The sequence below is a fragment of the Gigantopelta aegis genome, chromosome 11 (assembly GCF_016097555.1).
Source record: "Gigantopelta aegis isolate Gae_Host chromosome 11, Gae_host_genome, whole genome shotgun sequence".
NCBI lineage: Eukaryota > Metazoa > Mollusca > Gastropoda > Neomphalida > Peltospiridae > Gigantopelta > Gigantopelta aegis.
In genome coordinates, this window is record NC_054709.1 from 14,356,021 (window position 1) to 14,372,123 (window position 16,103).

Consider the following 16,103-nt stretch of genomic DNA (forward strand, 5'->3'; position numbering starts at 1 on the left):
TGAAAGTTTCACTCTAAAATGTGTTATCGTCACTGTAGAAAGTATTATCTTCACTGTAAGAAAGACGGAAATATTTTGCTGTTGGTATTTTAAAAATAAAGGTAAATTGCCAAAAGTTATGTAATAAATAGAAAATTTCATGTTTTTTATCAAATATGAAATATATCTCATCTCGTGAAGTTTGCAATCATATCACACTCGTCACGCAATCGCAACTCGTGAGATATGACTGCAAACTTCACTTAATGAGATATAAATCATATTTGACAAAATACATGAAATATCCTCTCTTTATTAATAAATACTTTTTAGTTGAAATTTGCCATTATGCAGCTGAAAGATTTCGGTTGAGATGCCTGTATAACATCTTTGTATTAAACCAAGTATTTATCGATGCATTACCTTTACAATGAAAACCATTAAACCCTAGATTTTCAAACCCCTGTTATTCTTGTAACAAATTGCATTTACAATAAAAACCATTAAACCCTAAATTTTCAAACCCCTGTTATTCTTGTAACAAATTGGCTTTACAATGAAAAACATTAAACCCTAGATTTTCAAACCACTGTTATTCTTGTAACAAATTATGGCCCTAGTAGGGATAAAAAATATTTGCTGAATGATAAGGGATTGGCTTTACCAAATTTTACAAGGGGGGTTGGGGGGGGGGGGGGGGAGGTGATGGTGAGCCACAGTAGGCCTAAAATATATACTAATTCATTAGTTTTTAACTTTTACTAATATATATCTGTGTTTTGAAAATTTCATCATTCTTTTGTGGGATTTTTGAGAGAGAGAAAACCCCGTTTTCTATATTGCAATGTTCCTTTTGTGAATGTTGACTGTTTTTAAAGTTTCAGAATTGATTGTTTTGCTATATGCGCCTATTATCACAGTTTTGCAATATACATTTAGATGCATTTATACATTTTACAAAGCGAAGTCATTCATATATGTTTATGTTAACAGTTACTAGAATATTGTTTGTTTCTTTGTTTGTTTGTTTGTCAATCCCTTGTAATGTTTGTCTGATACGTTTATGGTTAAAATGGTGAAAAGGCTTTCTATTTTCCTTCTGTAAAAGTGAAAAACTTTTAAACATATTTAACAAAATCATAGAACCTGATATTATTTTTTCCTTGAAGTTGTAACCCCTAATCCTTGTATCTAATGTGGTCTCTTAACGCAGGTGGCTGCTTTTTCAGGTGCAGGGGAGGGAGGGGGTGTCTAGACTGGTGACCAGAGTTTATTGGTTGGCGGTTGAATCATGCTCCCCTGAAATAATATTTAACCAAAAAAAACACGAGCAGGGATGGGTTTCAACCTACGAAACACTTCCCCCTCCATGCGCTTGTTTTTACAGGTTGCTGCTAGAGCTATACTGCTTAACAATGTAATGTGGCAGATTTTATCATAATAGCTTTTGAGCTTTAAGTGAAAAATAAAATCAGCGTTTGTACTTTGAGAAGGATCTGGGGATGGTCTTAAGTGTGTGTCTTGTTTAAACACGTTTTGTTGTGTTTATTAGTGATGTGATAAGAAATATTGTGAAAACAAGCATAATATTATGTTGTGAATAATTTACAATTTTTTTTTTTTAAGTGAAAAAGGAATAGATTTATAGAAACATGTTTAAAAATGCCATTTTCCCAAACAGTAGATCCTGTTAACCTGTTAATAAAATATATGTTCTCAGTTGGATAAAGCACCAATATACACTTGAAGAGTCCTGTCAAGCTATTAATAATTATAGGATATTAAACAAGCTTTCATTTCGTGTTATGTTTATGTCCCAAGTGAAATAATTTTCATTTGTCACAAGCTATAGTGAATGACAATGAAAACTATTTCACGAAGGTCATAAACATGATATGAAATGGTAGAGAGTTTAATATCTAGTTTATTACCCATTAATCGATTTCAATTTATATCACTAAACTCGTTTGATTAACGTTATGGTACGGTCATAGTGCGCCCATAGGGGGCGAGACATAGCCCAGTGGTAAAGCGCTCGCTTGATGTGCAGTCTGTTTGGTATCCATCCCCGTTAGTGGGCCTATTGGGCTATTTCTCGCTCCAGCCAGTGCACCACGACTGGTACATCAAAGGCCATGGTATGTGCTATCCTGTCTATGGGATGGTGCATATAAAAGATCCCTTGCTGCTTATCGAAAAAGGGTAGCCTATGAAGTGGCGACAGCGGGTTTATACCCTCAATATCTGTGTGGTCCTTTACCATATGTCCGACGCCATCTAACTGTAAATAAAATGTGTTGAGTTTGTGTTGTTAAATAAAAACATTTCATTCCTTCATTCATTCAATATGTAATTTTAGTCATTTAAACGTCTTTGTTAGTCGATAACATCTTAACAGTGGCAACAAACTGAGGACAGTGCCTTTAAAATGGCTGCAAATTCAGTAATGTCCTTTCACTTGAATTCATATACTACTGTGAAGGAAATTGGTATTTTTAACCTGTTTCACATGTTACTTAGAATTGTACATAGTGATTATTTATGTATATTTTCCATTGTAGTTGTTCATAGAGAAGTGCTTTTGTGATATCCTTAGTTATTTGTTACGTTAATGTTGATTTTTATTAGGAAAATATAAGGAATGTGTTTAGAATGTTTAATATAATAGGCTTAAGCTTACAAACAATAGTCTTGTACTTGTTGCTAATGAATTCGTACACTTTCCTGTTTACCCAAATCTTATTGAGGGCAGTAATCCATACTGTTAAAAAAAAATATTTTAAAGTCCGAACCAAAATGTTAACAACTACGAAAAATTGCTCTCCTACCTTTAGTTTTCGTTTGATTTTATCCACATTTTGTCCAGACAGAAATCTTGAAAAAACCATTACAATGACACAGATTTCACATACTAGATGATAACCATGTCACTTATATTGACTTTGCTGAGATCACATAGGGCAAAAAGCATGTAATTTTGTGCTGGCTGCCATTTTGACTTTTTATGAAATATTATTCAAGAGGGGTGAAAGGATATGACTTAATCTAACAACGTCATAACACGTTATGATATAAAAGCAAATGTGATGACGTCATATTAATTTTATTATTATTATTATTTAAAAAAAATTCATGATACCACTAGAGATCATTGATTTTATATTAATTATGTCACATACTTTGGAGGCTTTTACACCTCTTGAAGAGTATTCCATAAAAACCCCAAAATGGCAGACGGCAGAAAACTGCATGTATTTTGCCCTATGCTATTTCATCGAAGTCGATACTGGCGACATCGTTACAGTCTCATATGTGGAATCTGTGTCACTGTAATGTTTTTTTCACAACTTGTGTCTGGACAAAATTTGGGGGAAATGTAACGGTAATTAAAGGTAGGAGAGTAATTTATTGTAGTTGTTAACAATTTGGTTCGGACTTTAGATACCATTTTTGATTCAGCATTACTTGTTATAATCATATTTATAACCATTACAAATAGCATCAACCTTTTTATTTATAACTATTCAAATTAATAGTGCTCTTTAGATTATGTAACTTTTTTTTTTTTTTTTTTAATGTACACCTTTTCTTATACATGATTACTGTTATCTGATCTAGCTAACACCTTTCAATAAAAAGGAATTTAAAAAAAAAAAATCATGTTATAAGTTGTAAAATTATTTATAAATAATGTTTTTAAAGAATTGTATTTTTTAGTTTTCAGTATATATGAAAAGATACATGTAGGCATTGCAGTGACATAGCTAACGGTGTGTGTGTGTCTGTGTGTGTGTGTGTGTGTGTGTGTGTGTATGTGTGTGTGAAAGCCAAGGCCCCACCCCTGCCCAATCAAATCTTTTATTTTTTAACTATTAAATTTTATAAAATCATACATAGTGTGAGTTGGGCCTCCCCCCCCCCAATATAAAATCCTGGCTATGCCAGTGGCAGTAATATGTATGTTCTGTAGTTTAAGGCATTAACAGGTTTGGGGAAGGTATGTGCATTACTGGACATTTTTTTCAAAGTAGGTTGTGGGTGGGTTGCAAACGAATTTCTTTTCAGTAATAATGTTTTGTTTTTTTTGTTTTTTTTACAAAAATGATCCCATTTCAAAAAGACCACATGACATATGTCATTGTACTTAAAATAGTGTGCAGTTATAGGGCTATTTAAGAACTGATCAGATAGGGAACCATCTCGGTGGATCTGTTCAACTGATTGGGGTTTTTTCTCATTCCAACCAGTGCACCACAACTGGTCAAAGGCTGTGGTATGTGCTTTTCTGTCTGTGAGGAAAATGCATATAAAAGATCCCTTGCTGCATTAAGAAAATGTAGCGGGTTTCCTCTATTGACTACGAGTCAGAATTACCAAATGTTTGACATCGTATAGCCAATGATTAATATATCAATGTGCTCTAGTGGTGTTATTAAACAAAACAAATGTTTTTTTCATTATCCATCTGGCATGGAAATATTAGTTATTTACTAGCCCAAAATTGAATATCACTAGCCATGGGAGTGGGGCTAACATAACCTAGAATCCCTGTACTAGCCCAACATTGAATATCACTAGCCATGGGAGTGGGGCTACCATAATCTAGAAGCCCTGAGAGAGGACTACCCATAACCTACAAAATTACATTTAATTAGTCTGTTACCGGTCCATCCAGAGTAGATTATAGGTTTTTTTTTCTGTCTGTCTGTCCACATAGTTTTCCAAACTTTTTTCCCCACTATGCCTCAAAATATTGAGCTGAAATTTGGTGTAGAGTTTTATCATGAAAAGTTACAGATCAAGTTTGATTTGCCTAATTTTGACAGTTATTGTCCTTGGAACTAGAGATAATGAAAATGTATTGGGTCCGGTAGGAGATATGCATTGCTTTAGCAATACTCTCACCATTCTTGTTTTTTTTTTTGTTTTGTTTTATTGGTTTCTGTTGGGTTTTTTTTTTTTTTTTTTTTTTTTTTGGGGGGGGGGGGGGGGTAACCAAGTATGCATGAAGGAAGGAAGCTAGCAAATCCCTCATGCATTTATATAGAGAATACTACATGAGTGGCCGTTAGTTACCATTTATTTCACAACGAGTTGTTTTAACATGTATCTTAATGAGCGAAAGCGAGTTTTGATATGTTTTTAAACGAGTTGTGAGATAAATGGTATCTAACGGACGCGAATGTATTATTCTATTTCTTACATATCCTTGAAAACCAGGTTTTAAGCAAATTTCAACATCTTTATTGACTAAAAGATGTTTACAACCCTTAGCACTTGTAGCTGATTTATGCCTCACAGACACATGATTGTCAGGTTAACTATACGCCACAGTGTAATTGATTTGCACCGTGTGTTTTTTTAATTTGACGTATGTCATTGGTGACCTGGTCATCACCTAGGAGCAGCCAGTCGTATGTCTTGAAATTGTTAACACACGTACGTGTGTAAATAACTATGTGTTGTCATAAATAGCTCATGGTGTTCTCACCAACGGGTGTGTAAAACAATAATGTAAATGGTGCCTCGTTCTCTGTGAGATCATTTCTGGAATTCATGAGTCCTTTCTGCAAAGGGTGGGTGGGATTATTTGAACAAGATATGGAATAACATTGTTTTACTATGTTGCCTATTTTTGATGTTTTTGCCAATTTTATCCAAACATTGTAATAATATTGTTGCCATTGATCAGCCTGTTAGGTCTAAAATCTTTTAATTGTATCCAAACTTTTATTATATGTTTATAGATATCACAAAGGTGTTAGGTTGTATTTTAAAGATACAATTTTAAATCTATTAATTATATGAAACTTCTGTTATCAGTTTATAGATATCACAAAGGTTTTAGGTTGTATTTTAAAGATACGATTTAAAATCTATTAATTATATGAAACGTTAAATTACCAGTTTATAGATATCACAAAGGTTTTATGTTGTATTTTAAAAATACAATTTAAATTTGTTTAATTATATGAAACTTCTATTACCAGTTTATAGGTATCCACAAAGGTTTTATGTTGTATTTTAAAGATACAATTTAAAATCTATTAATTATATGTAACTTCTATTACCAGTTTATAGATATCACAAAGGTTTTATGTTGTATTTTAAAAATATGATTTAAAATTTATTAATTATATGAAACTTTTTATTACCAGTTTATAGATAACACGAAGGTTTTATGTTGTATTTTAAAAATACGATTTAAATTTGTTTAATTATATGAAACTTCTATTACCAGTTTATAGGTATCCACAAAGGTTTTATGTTGTATTTTAAAGATATGATTTTAAATCTATTAATTATATGAAACTTTTTATTACCAGTTTATAGGTATCACAAAGGTTTTATGTTGTACATTAATGATCTGTTAGACAATCTTGATTTGCTGATTATGTATTTTACTTATATATGTAAATATGGACTCCCAAAATAGGTTATTATTGTTAGTGGCATTATTATTATTATTTTTTTTTTTTCTTCAGATTGTTGAATTATATACAGTAATAATTATTTCTGTTTAAACAGTGCTGCGGTTTTATAATGTGTTCTTAGTAGACTATTGTGTCTGTCTCATTTTATTTATGAGAACATGATTATTGCAATTTCTTTTCTTTTTAATTCCATCCACATTTTCTTCATTGCTATCACATTTGTGAGCAGTTTGTTGATTTTTTTTTTTATCCCTATGATGTCAGTAATTAAAGTAGCATTATCATTTTTATTTTTTATTTTTATATATATATTTTTTTATTATACATAATTAATACATAATTTATATTTTATACATAATTAAAAAAAAAAAAAATTAAATTTATTTCCATACTTGTTAATATTTGAAAGGTATAGGTTTACTGAACTATTTATAATCACAAATTCCGCCACATATTCACTAAATATAACATCTAATTACAATTATTAATGTAATAATCCCTAATTAATGTTTTTAATTAAAAAAAAACAAAATTCTCTATCATGTGATCATAAGTGTTAGAACGTGTATGAGGTTTAACAGGTCACTGGATCGATTCCCCAGAATGGACTCATTGATTTCCTTTCTGTTCCAGCTGGTCTATCAGAGTTTGTGGTATGTGCTGTCTAGCTGTAGGAAAATGCATATGAATGTTAAAAGCAGTAACACTTGTTGATTTCCTTTCTGTTCCAGTTGGTCTATCAAAGTTTGTGGTATGTGCTGTCTGGCTGTAAAAAATTGCATATGAATGTTAAAAGCAGTAATCGAAGTGGTTGAATTGGCTTTCTTTAACGTTATAGATTGGTCACTAGTATGGTTAGACACGTACTGGCCTCTGATTTGGCAATGTTCTGGGGTGTCGTTAACATTTCTTGATTTTTCTATTGTAGTAGCAAACCGGTTAGGCCATCGGTCTACAGGCTGGTAGGTACTGTGTTAGGATCCCAGTCGAGGCATGGGATTTTTAATCCAGATACCGACTCCAAACCCTGAGTGAATGCTCCGCAAGGCTCAATGGGTAGGTGTAAACCACTTGCACCGACCAGTGATCCATAACTGGTTCAACAAAGGCCATGGTTTGTGCTATCCTGCCTGTGGGAAGCGCAAATAAACAATCCCTTTCTGCTAATGGGAAAGAGTAGCCCATGTAGTGGCGACAGCGGGTTTCCTCTCCAAATCTGTATTGCCCCATAACCATATGTCTGACGCCATATAACCGTAAATAAAATGTGTTGAGTGCGTCGTTAAATAAAACATTTCTTCTTTCTTTGTAGTAGCAAACCATATATACCTTGATGCAGTGGTCTGTCACTAATAATGGCCAGTTTGGAGCACTGTGTTTGTTTTCTGATGAACTGTTTGGAGTTGATTACATTTCGGGGTGGGGGGTTGACAGGAGGAGGTGTTTTTGTATATCTGTGACAACAAAATACAATTTGTTTAAACTGCTTCCCACGTGAGAAAAATAATTTAAAGAATGCCATTTTGGTGAACTCTACTTCAAAAAGAAATTCATGATTTCACCCCCACCCAAGACTCCCCACAGAAAATCGTATGGATGCGATAACTGTTACTAGAAGTAGATTATGATTGAAATGATATGAATATTTGAACAGTGAAACCTCTCAAGACCGGACCCTCTGTAAACCGGAATTCCCTCAAAACCAGACCCTCTGTTAACCAGAATTCCCTCAAAACCGGACGTTTTACAGAGTCTCTTTATAAGAACCAAGACAGAACTTAACCTCTCTAAACCAGATACTTATTTATGAAAACCTCAAAATGGGAATTGTGATTAAAAATTGGGAAAATTAACAGTTATTAATCAGTTTTAACCACACCACTAGAGCACATTGATTTATTAATCATCGGCTGTTGGATGTCAAACATTTGATAACTATGACAAAGTCTTTGAGACCAAACCCTCTACATTGTTTTCATTAGTAGCAAAAGATCTTTTTATATGCACCATCCCACAAACAGGACAGCACATACCATGACCTTTGATATACCAGTCGTGATGCACTGACTAGAGCGAGCAATAGCCCAATAGGCCCACCAACAGGGATCGATTCTAGACCAACTGCGCATCAAACAAGTGTTTTCCCACTGGGCTACGTCCAGTCATGAGGGAGAAAATGAAGGCAGCTGTTTGCTGCTGAAACATGTAAATATTGTAACAAAAATATAGATATCAAGTTTTATTTTTAATTTTTTTTTAATTTCAACTGTGATAATGCTACTTTAATGGATCATTTATCTTTATTTGGTTTGATTACAGGCAGGCCAATCTTGTTAAATACCTTTTTCTCTCTTTCATTCTCTTTCCACAGTTACACTAGAGAGTGCCAGTCTGACCTTGGTGCAATGTGAATAGTTGTTATACTGAGGATTGAGATAACAGATGGTATAAAGGAACCTAGCAGTACAGTGTAAAAAATATTACAAAACATCGTAATAGGGCGGTTCATGGACGTAATAGGGCGGTTCATGGACGGTAGATTAGAGGCTCATTCTCTGTTTGGGTTTTGATGCGCAGTTGGTATGGGATCGATTCCCGTCGCTAGGCCCATTGGTATGTGGTATGTACTACCCTGTGTGTGGGATGGGGCATATAAAAGATCCCTTGCTGTTAATCGAAAAGAGTAGCCCATCAAGTGGCGACAGTGGCTTTCCTCTCTCTATCTGTGTGGTCCTTGACCATATGTCCGACGCCATATTACCGAAAATAAAATGTGTAGAGTGCGTCATTAAAACATTTTCTTTTCTTTCTTTCTGTTTGGGTTTTTTTTACCCATGCCAACCAATGTCTGACAGCTAGTATATCAAAGGCCATGGTATGTACTGTTCTATCTGCAAAAAAGTGCTTATAAAAAAAATACATTGTTGCTAATGGAAATTGTAGAAATTAATGCGCTCTAGTGTATCCCCACACACACCACTCACCCACCCACCCTCTTTCTCCTACATTGGATCTTTTAGTAGCAATATCTGCCTGTTGTCAACCCATCATATACTGAAATGTAAAGAAATAAGGGAGCACATGGTATCTCAGACCAAATTTAATTCACTATTAAAGTAGTTATGTCTATACAATACAGAGATGTAATGTGGGACTGAATGTCAGTACTGTGGGTATGTCTACCAGTAACACAGTTAACTTCCTTGTACTCAGGGTGGTGGCTTTGGTTGCAGTCAATATTATCTGGTACTATTTGTGTGTTCCTTTATTTCTTTCCATCAGTATATTTTGAATGATCTGACACTGGGGGTAGGGACGGGTTATGTTGAATAATTCTGAAAAATCGTCATCGTTATTTGTCCATTGTATGGACAACTGAATGTATTTAATAATTATATATAAATGTATAGTCATATTTCACTTGGTAGAAAGAAGAAGAAGTAATAATATTAATAATAGATAACAAATATTACTTGCAGAATAAGTGCTCGATTGTTGGTGTCGTGTAAATAATGTATTTCTGTGTTTGTTGTGTGTAAAAGACGCCCCAGGTGTAACGTGGATCTACAGTAATCCAAATGTGTTCTTCGTCAGTGCTCAAAGCACAACCCATGTGTTGTACATATTAATATTATCTCGTATGGATGTGATATGTTACTGTTACTATGTTATTAATTAATATTATTATCATTATTATTAATATTATGTTTTAAAATTGTCATATAGTGCTGTAGCTACACATATATGTTATTATCATCATATGTACAAGATGATGATGATGACGACGATGATGATGGCGTCATTGTTGTCGTGACTTGCGTTGCAGAAGGACGTTGTCGTGCAGCCCAAGTCTATAAATAAACCACTGCTAATGTTTGGTAGTGCTTATCAACAGAAAATAGATGTATTAAAAGAAAATATATCCTGTGAAAGATCTTTTCTCTTTTTTGTTCTTTCATTTTTAGTCCCCTACTGGTCCAAACCGGTTTGGTTTCCGTCCGTCTGGAGCACAGTGGTAAAGAAAGAAATGTATTTAACGACGCACTCGACACATTTTATGTAGCGTCAGATATATGGTTAAGGACCACAAATATATTGAGAGGAAGCAAGGAAATGGTTTATTTAACGACACACTCGACAGTTTATTATATATGGTTAAGGACCACACACACATTGAGAGAGGAAACCCGCTGTCGCCACTGTATACACTACTCGTTTTAGATTAGCAGCAAGGGATCTTTTATATGCACCATCCCAGACAGGATAGCACATACCATAGCCTTTGATATGCCAGTCGTGGTGCACTGGCTGGAATGAGAAAAATAGCCCAATGGGGCCCACCAACGAAATCGATCCCACATCGAGCGAGCGCTGTACCACTGCGCTGCATCCTGCCCTCGCAGTGGTAAAGTGGTTGGTCCCTATTGGTGCACTATAAGACATGACCAAATGTAGAGGAACTATATGTCAGAATTGTCAAACGTTTGACAACCAATAGCCGTTGATAAATCAGTGTGAGCTAAAATGCTTGCTTGATACACAGTCCGATTAGGATCAATCCCCCATCGGTGGACCCATTGGGCTATTTGTCGTTCAGCCATTGCACCACGACTGGTACACTAAAAGGTGATATAAAAAGCTCCCTTGCTACTAGAAAAATGTAGCAGCTTTCCTCGAAGATTATATACTCTTCAAAAAAAGAAACGCAAAAGGGTACAAATGGGTTATAACTCCGATTTTATGTTTCCTACCGGTTCATGCTTTGTGAATATAAGGTCATTGCATGTCCCAAACACATTCCCACGGTTACATTCGATAAAACGCAGCTACTGTACAATAAAGTTCCAAAATGTGAATATTCGCAAAAACGCAGCCACGTGCAAACCATGTCACCACTGCACGTGCGTTGTCTGCACGTGCAACATGAACACCGACAGTATAAAAGTGCAGGGTGTTCGCTTGCCTGGCCTCTGTATCTGGACGACAGTTGACAATCCAGGACATGCCACGTCTCAGTGAACCGCAGAGAAACAATGCCATCGGCCGACTAGACGCAGGCGAATCCAGAACGGCCGTTGCCAGGGCATTCCATGTGTCCCAAAGCACCATCTCCAGACTGTGGGACCGTTACCAGCAACATGGATCAACACGTGACCTCCCTAGATCCGGTCGACCACGGGTCACTACCCCCGGGCAGGACCGCTACATCCGGGTACGCCACCTTCGGGAACGATTGACTACTGCCACCTCCACAGCCGCAGCAATACCAGGTTTGCGCAGGATATCCGACCAGACCGTACGGAACCGCCTACGTGAGGTAGGAATTCGTGCCAGACGTCCAGTTCGAGGTGTCATCTTAAAACCACAACATCGTCGACTCCGACTGCAGTGGCGCCAGATTCATCGACAATGGCCTCAACTGCGATGGAGACAGGTGTGGTTCAGTGACGAGTCCCGATTTCTGCTCCGACGTCATGATGGAAGATGTCGCGTGTATAGGCGTCGTGGTGAACGTTATGCGGCAAACTGCGTGCAGGAAGTGGACAGATTCGGCGGGGGTAGTGTCATGGTGTGGGCAGCCATCTCACACACTGGCAGAACTGACCTGGTCCACGTGCAGGGCAACCTGAATGCACAGGGCTACATTGACCAGATCCTCCGGCCACACATCGTTCCAGTTATGGCCAACGCCAACGCAGTGTTCCAACATGACAACGCCAGGCCTCACACAGCACGTCTCACAACGGCTTTCCTACAGAACAACAACATTAATGTCCTTCCTTGGCCATCGATATCACCGGATTTGAACCCAATTGAGCATCTATGGGACGAGTTGGACCGACGCCTCCGACAGCGACAACCACAGCCCCAGACCCAGCCCGAGCTGGCAGCAGCCTTGCAGGCCGAGTGGGCCACCATCCCCCGGGACGTCATCCGTACTCTGGTTGCTTCAATGGGTAGGCGGTGCCAGGCAGTTGTCAACACACGCGGAGGCCACACCCGGTATTGACTCCAGATGACCTTGACCTTGGTGGTGTGTCCTATCACTTACTCACAATGGACTAGAGTGAATTGTGAACAATCCTGCAACATTTGGTAATTATCGGACTCACCATTCAATAATTAAATCAATTCTCCAAATGTTACGACAATGTGGTTTTGCGTTTCTTCTTTTGAAGAGTATATGTCAAAATGACCAAATGTTTGACATCCAATAACTGATGATTAATAAATCAATGTGCACTAGTGTTGTCATTAAACAACAAAACTTACCCCCCCCCCCCCCCGAGATTTAACCATTTGTAATGGTGATAGCCATATGTTCGTGGGGAATTTATTCAAGGGACATAACTCTGTCAAACCTGGAATCTATCCATGTTTCATAGTTATGGCCCTTGAACTTGGTAAGGAAGGAACTGGATTATTTAACGACGCACTCAACACATTTTATTTACAATTATGTGGCGTCAGACATATGGTTAAGGACCACACATATATTGAGGGAGGAAACCCGACGATGTCGCCACTGCATACACTACTCTTTTCGATTAGCAGCAAGGGATCTTTTATATACACCATCCCACAGACAGGATAGCACATACCACAGCCTTTGATATGCCAGTCGTGCACTGGCTGGAACGAGAAACAGCCCAATGGGCCCACCGACCGCGCGCTGTACCACAGGGCTAGGTCCCGCCCTCACAGTGGTAAAGTGGTTGGTCTCTGTTGGTGCACTATAAGACATTATGACCAAATGTAGACGACTGTCAAACGTTTGACATTCAACAGCCGATGATAAATCGATGTGCGCTAAAATGTTTGCTTGGTGCACGGTCGGACTAGGATCAATGCCCATTGGTGAACCCATTGGGCTATTTCTCGTTCAGCCATTGCACTACGACTGGTACATCAAACGGTGGTGATATAAAAAATGTAGCAGCTTTCCTCGAATATTATATGTCAAAATTACCAAATGTACTGGTTCTGGATCGGAATTTCAAAATGTGGCGCTACACTTGTATTGCATTTGTTAAATTGGGCAATAGGTTTTTTTTGTTTGTTATCAAACTTGGCATCAGGTAGGATTTTGTTTTTTAATTTATTAAAATATATATTCCGATCTTTTTACTTTTGGTGAACCGTCTAAATTTGCTTCAAAAAATCATATTTTAAATGTAATTATAGTGCAAGACACGAGAAATGCAACATACGGAATACATTAAAGTAGGTATAATTTTATTAGTAGTAGTCAGGTTGTACACACTTTATAAAGCACGCACTGTATTACGTACCCGTGGTGTCGGCTCAAGTGGCCTCTGGCGCTGTTCAGTTATGGCTAGCGCTAAGAGGACACCCGGCCTGGCACCGCGGATACGGGATACAGTTATACACACTTTGTACAACACACACTGTATTACGTACCCGTGGTGACGGCTCACGTTTCGCTCAGTGCTCGTCTGTTATCAATGACATCCAATAACCGATGATTAATAAATCAATGTGTGCTAGTGGTGTCACTAAACAAAACTAAACGTTTGGCACAGATTTAACCATTTATAATGGTTATAGCCAGATCATGTTAGACGTTAGTGGGAATTTATTCAAGGTACATAACTCTGTCAAACCTGGAATCTATCCATGTTTCATAGTTATGGCCCTTGAACTTAGGAGATCAGAAATTTTTTTTAGGGCCCGGTATTGCTTTAGCAGTACTTTCAGAATGCTTGTTAGAGCACAGCTGAATTTCTAGTCCAATGGGAGCTTCATATTTGGTCACGTGAAGTACATTTATATCCCGATAAAGTACTTCAGACATTCACTTTATAAGCGGTATTGCTGCACGTGCAGTCATAACGACTTTGGCTCTGCTCTAAGACAGTTAGAGGACGAGTAACAATACTTTATCGGCATATAAAGGTAGTGTCGCACGAGAAAACGCTCGGCTAATCATCTAATGCCTCGCCTTTGTCTCGTGCGACACTACCTTTATACGTCGATAAAGTATTGTTACTCGTCCTCTAACTATTACTTAAAAGTAGTATGTCATGTAGCATATTGACATGTCGAAGTTCAAAGTGCACCAAACTTTTAATTGCTCAGTCCCATCATTGGTGATGAAAGTTACAGTACCCGGTACTTGTCATAAAATGTTTCTCGTTCTAGCAATTGTACGAATGGTACATGTATATCAAAGGCCGTGGTATGTGCTATCCTGTCTGTGGGATGGTGCATATAAAAGATCCCTTGCTACTAATGGAAAAATTTAGCTGGTTTCCGCTATGACTGTTTGACATCTAATAATAATAATAATTTAAATTCTTTATTTAATGAGGGTAATACAGTTAGCAAAAGCTAGTCTTCCCTGAGGCCCTCAGGTAAAAACAATACATATGTACAAATGATATTAATTTAACAAATATTGCTAGAGTCTGTATTTCAAAACAGCAGTATATCTGGTGATGATCGGATAGCTTTAGGTAATTGATTCCAAAGTACTGGTCCAGAGTAACTGAAAGCATTTTTAAATAGAGACATTTCAGGTTTTGGAATAAATAGATTTCTATCCTCTACAGTTCTAACGTTGTAGGGATTGTTTTCTCCAACATATATTAATAAGTTTGAAAGATAGTTTGGGGCTTCATTGCATAGACTTTTATAAATTTGTAAACATTTGTGATAGTGGAGTCATGTTTCCACTGTCATCCATTTTAACTGTTTAAATAGTGGGGCAGATGGAGTAATAGGATCTACATCTAATATTATCCTGGCAGGTCTCTTTTGCAGTTTTAGTAAACGCTCTAATCCATCCCGATTACAGTTTCCCCAAATTACACAGCATTAACCAATGAGTGGTAAAATATACCCACTGCAGAAATAGCTGATGATTAATAAATCAATGTGCTTTAGTGGTGTCATTAAACAAACAAATGTAGTTTCTGTTTAAGGAGTAAAAACAAAACAACTACATGTAATTATATATATATATATATATACACACACACACACACATACATGTATCTGTTTAATAAATAAAATATCACAGCCAGCAAAACATATTATTCATTGTAAAACAACCATTAGTTTACATAAGGGACGGTCCATAAATGTCAATGGTTTTCATAATCCTAACAATGTTAGGATTGGGTTTGACCCCCCTCCCCTCTCCCCTAATCCTAACATAAAAACATTGATATAATGTGTACGAAACATTGACCTCCGATGGACCGATGTTTTACCTGAAAAGCAATCCGAACATGGCTTTTACCCCCTCCCCCCCTTCCGAACATTGTTCGGATTGTGAAGCGCATCGATATTTATGGACCATCCCTAAAACAAGGAATGTAAAATATTGGCCTGACCAATAAAAGAAATGTTTTATTTAACGACGCACTCAACACATTTTATTTACGGTTATATGGCGTCAGACATATGGTTAAGGATCACACAGATTTTGAGAGGAAACCCGCTGTCGCCACTACATGGGCTACTCTTCCGATTGGCAGCAAGGGATCTTTTATTTGTGCTTTCCACAGGCAGGATAGCACAAACCATGGCCTTTGTTGAACCAGTTATGGATCACTGGTCGGTGCAAGTGGTTTACATCTACCCATTGAGCCTTGCGGAGCACTCACTCAGGGTTTGGAGTCGGTATCTGGATTAAAAATCCCATGCCTCGACTGGGATCCGAAC